The following is a 5,425-nucleotide window of genomic DNA, read 5'->3' as shown; positions in this document are numbered from 1 at the left end:
GTGCCATTATTGTGGGCCACTGGTGGTCATAGAAAACATGGCAACGTGGGGGGTCAGATTGGCTCCATGGAGAGGTTCAATCCCGTCCTAATCCTAATCCATATCTTCCATTCATCCGATTATGATGTTGCAAATATTTATGATTTACAATTAATAATCAGGAAAAATCTTATGTGTAAACAAAGCGGAAAATCTGAAAATCCTACAATCGCCTTTTATCAGTCAATGACGGAATCCCAGGAATATACAGAAGCCGAAAACCCGCACGGATGTTGTCCTGCCTCACAGCTGAGGGTGCGTTACAGTGTATGTGGTACAGGCAATGCTATATACAGCCGCAGTCAGGCCTGGTTTGGGGAATCTGCTTGGGGACCCCCGAATTAAAAAGCGGTGACCTAGGAAATCAATGGACCCCATAGACTATAATGAGGTTCCTTTCCTTTTCTCTCCACATGTTTCATGCGGACACCACGCGGTAAGCACACGGACCCCATTATAGTTTATGGGGTCCGTGGGAATCCCAGATAACCGCTTTGTAATGCGTATAGGTTTCCCAAGCGGATTCCCCAAACGCAGATGTGATCCGAGCCCTCAGACCATAGACTGGATACATTGTAACAGATATCAGCCCGGGAAGGTTTTGTTACTTTGTATCCGGGATGTTCTACGTTACGTTGTGTTCCGCTCTGACGATAGAAATGATATTTTTCGGCCTCGCTCCTCATTTTAATTTGTCCTTTTTTAATTTTTTTTTATTTTTTAAAGTTTTATTTTCAAGCGAAATCATAAAAGGCGACGCGATTGTTTTATCTTCAGACGTGAAATAAGGAGCGTGATTAATTGCGCAACTTCTTCCATCTTGGATGCCGCCGTCTCTTGTTTTTTTTTTTTGGTTTGAAAACACAGAATTCTGCGACTTCCAGATACTTTGCATTAACTGCTAATTGCAGAGGAGCGGTGGGCGGTTTTTGGCACGATATTAGCGACGCCACTTCATGAATAATTTGCATACAAAATGCTTTATTTTGGCAATCTATTAAAGCGCTGAGCAGTATTTGTGGCTTATCGCAGGCAGGCAGGACGCGCGGACGCCGCCATCTCCTTACATTCTGTTGATGCATAACAATTTAAAACATGGCAGCGGCTGCAGTGACATTTAAAGGGGCCTCCGCTGAATTCTGCCGCACAAACAGCCACTTGTTCTCCGCAACGTTTGATGTTGATGGGATGAGTGAGGAAAATTAATCCTGAAACAAACATCCCCCCTCCCCCGCAATCCAATATCCTCTAAGTTTTAGGGGGACGCCTGATTATTGCTATTACGTTTTCTTAACCCCTTCCTGTCTGTTCTCGGATCCAGTGGTGCAGGGTGACGGTGCGATGTCTCCTGTTCATTGATATTCCAGTTATCAGCATGTCCCAAACTGAGAGGGTCCGAATCCTTGAACTTAGACACCTTAGTTTATCACTCCAGTAGCGCCAAGACGTCGGCGCTGTACAACGTTGTCTGTTCCGGTGGTTGGGACAATGTCCCAGGACATTGCCAGGCAACAAATACTGCTATTATTACACTTGTGGTCTCTTCAGATCCCAGGGAAGATGATCAAACATCAAAACCAGTGTTACTCACCTCTCCTGGACTATGGTGAGACTCCACAGCCATCAGCCCTCTGTAGTGAAGTCACAGACATTACGTGCGTCAGGCTGGCATTGCAACTCATGATGTCGATGCAACCCACATCATTAAAGAGATCCAAAGACAGCAGGCCATCATGGTGGAGCTCAGGAGAGGTGAGTACCACTGTTTTTTATGTTGGTCACATCCCCTGGGCCTCCGATCATTATATTCTGGGCTCTATAGAGACCCTACACTGTAATAATATTATACTTCAAAAATTTGGATTCTGCCAAACCGGAAAATTTTGCAATATTGTCAATACACACCACAGGGGCCAGTATGGGACATTATACTGCGTGGGGGGCCAGTATGGAACATTATACTATGTTTAGGGGCCACTATGGGGGATCATACTGTGTGCAGGGGCCACTATGGGGGATAATACTGTGTGCAGGGGCCCCTATGGGACATAATACTGTGTGCAGGGGCCACTATGGGACATAATACTGTGTGCAGGGGCCACTATGGGGGATAATACTGTGTGCAGGGGCCACTATGGGACATAATACTGTGTGCAGGGGCCACTATGGGGGATAATACTGTGTGCAGGGGCCACTATGGGGCATAATACTGTGTGCAGGGGCCACTATGGGGGATAATACTGTGTGCAGGGGCCACTATGGGACATAATACTGTGTGCAGGGGCCACTATGGGGCATAATACTGTGTGCAGGGGCCACTATGGGGGATAATACTGTGTGCAGGGGCCACTATGGGGGATAATACTGTGTGCAGGGGTCACTATGGGACATAATACTGTGTGCAGGGGCCACTATGGGACATAATACTGTGTGCAGGGGCCACTATGGGACATAATACTGTGTGCAGGGGCCACTATGGGACATAATACTGTGTGCAGGGGCCACTATGGGGGATAATACTGTGTGCAGGGGTCACTATGGGGCATAATACTGTGTGCAGGGGCCACTATGGGACATAATACTGTGTGCAGGGGCCACTATGGGACATAATACTGTGTGCAGGGGCCACTATGGGGCATAATACTGTGTGCAGGGGCCACTATGGGACATAATACTGTGTGCAGGGGCCACTATGGGGGATAATACTGTGTGCAGGGGTCACTATGGGGACATAATACTGTGTGCAGGGGCCACTATGGGGACATAATACTGTGTGCAGGGGCCACTATGGGGGATAATACTGTGTGGATGGGCCACTATGGGACATAATACTGTGTGCAGGGGCCACTATGGGATATGATACTGTGTGCAGGGGCCACTATGGGACATAATACTGTGTGCAGGGGCCACTATGGGGGATAATACTGTGTGCAGGGGCCACTATGGGGGATAATACTGTGTGCAGGGGCCACTATGGGCTATAATACTGTGTGCAGGGGCCACTATGGGGTATAATACTGTGTGCAGGGGCCACTATGGGATATAATACTGTGTGCAGGGGCCACTATGGGGGATAATACTGTGTGCAGGGGCCACTATGGGAGATAATACTGTGTGCAGGCGCCACTATGGGACATAATACTGTGTGCAGGGACCACTATGGGGCATAATACTGTGTACAGGGGCCACTATGGGGGATGATACTGTGAGCAGGGGCCACTATGGGGCATAATACTGTGTACAGGGGCCACTATGGGGGATAATACTGTGTACAGGGGCCACTGGGACATAATACTGTGTGCAGGGGCCACTATGGGAGATAATACTGTGTGCAGGGGCCACTATGGGACATAATACTGTGTGCAGGGGCCACTATGGGGCATACTACTGTGTGCAGGGGCCACTATGGGACATAATATTGTGTGCAGGGGCCACTATGGGGGATAATACTGTGTGCAGGGGCCACTATGGGACATAATACTGTGTGCAGGGGCCACTATGGGGGATAATACTGTGTGCAGGGGCCAATATGGGGCATAATACTGTGTGCAGGGGCCACTATGGGGGATAATACTGTGTGCAGGGGCCACTATGGGACATAATACTGTGTGCAGGGGCCACTATGGGGGATAATACTGTGTGCAGGGGCCAATATGGGGCATAATACTGTGTGCAGGGGCCACTATGGGACATTATACTGTGTGCAGGGGCCACTATGGGAGATAATACTGTGTGCAGGGGCCACTATGGGCTATAATACTGTGTGCAGGGGCCACTATGGGGTATAATACTGTGTGCAGGGGCCACTATGGGATATAATACTGTGTGCAGGGGCCACTATGGGATATAATACTGTGTGCAGGGGCCACTATGGGGGATAATACTGTGTGCAGGGGCCACTATGGGAGATAATACTGTGTGCAGGCGCCACTATGGGACATAATACTGTGTGCAGGGACCACTATGGGGCATAATACTGTGTACAGGGGCCACTATGGGGGATGATACTGTGAGCAGGGGCCACTATGGGGCATAATACTGTGTACAGGGGCCACTATGGGGGATAATACTGTGTACAGGGGCCACTGGGACATAATACTGTGTGCAGGGGCCACTATGGGAGATAATACTGTGTGCAGGGGCCACTATGGGACATAATACTGTGTGCAGGGGCCACTATGGGGCATACTACTGTGTGCAGGGGCCACTATGGGACATAATATTGTGTGCAGGGGCCACTATGGGGGATAATACTGTGTGCAGGGGCCACTATGGGACATAATACTGTGTGCAGGGGCCACTATGGGGGATAATACTGTGTGCAGGGGCCAATATGGGGCATAATACTGTGTGCAGGGGCCACTATGGGAGATAATACTGTGTGCAGGGGCCACTATGGGGGATAATACTGTGTGCAGGGGCCACTATGGGACATAATACTGTGTGCAGGGGCCACTATGGGAGATAATACTGTGTGCAGGGGCCACTATGGGGGATAATACTGTGTGCAGGGGCCACTATGGGGGATAATACTGTGTGCAGGGGCCACTATGGGACATAATACTGTGTGCAGGGGCCACTATGGGGCATACTACTGTGTGCAGGGGCCACTATGGGACATAATATTGTGTGCGGGGCCACTATGGGGGATAATACTGTGTGCAGGGGCCACTATGGGACATAATACTGTGTGCAGGGGCCACTATGGGACATAATACTGTGTGCAGGGGCCACTATGGGAGATAATACTGTGTGCAGGGGCCACTATGGGGGATAATACTGTGTGCAGGGGCCACTATGGGGGATAATACTGTGTGCAGGGGCCACTATGGGACATAATACTGTGTGCAGGGGCCACTATGGGGCATACTACTGTGTGCAGGGGCCACTATGGGACATAATATTGTGTGCAGGGGCCACTATGGGGGATAATACTGTGTGCAGGGGCCACTATGGGACATAATACTGTGTGCAGGGGCCACTATGGGGGATAATACTGTGTGCAGGGGCCAATATGGGGCATAATACTGTGTGCAGGGGCCACTATGGGAGATAATACTGTGTGCAGGGGCCACTATGGGGGATAATACTGTGTGCAGGGGCCACTATGGGACATAATACTGTGTGCAGGGGCCACTATGGGGGATAATACTGTGTGCAGGGGCCAATATGGGGCATAATACTGTGTGCAGGGGCCACTATGGGGGATAATACTGTGTGCAGGGGCCACTATGGGACATTATACTTTGTGCAGGGGCCACTATGGAACATTATACTGTGTGCAGGGGCCACTATGGGGTATAATACTGTGTGCAGGGGCCACTATGGGATATAATACTGTGTGCAGGGGCCACTATGGGATATAATACTGTGTGCAGGGGCCACT

Source organism: Leptodactylus fuscus, chromosome 7, assembly GCF_031893055.1.
Source record: "Leptodactylus fuscus isolate aLepFus1 chromosome 7, aLepFus1.hap2, whole genome shotgun sequence".
Taxonomy (NCBI): domain Eukaryota; kingdom Metazoa; phylum Chordata; class Amphibia; order Anura; family Leptodactylidae; genus Leptodactylus; species Leptodactylus fuscus.
This window is presented reverse-complemented; position numbering follows the sequence as displayed.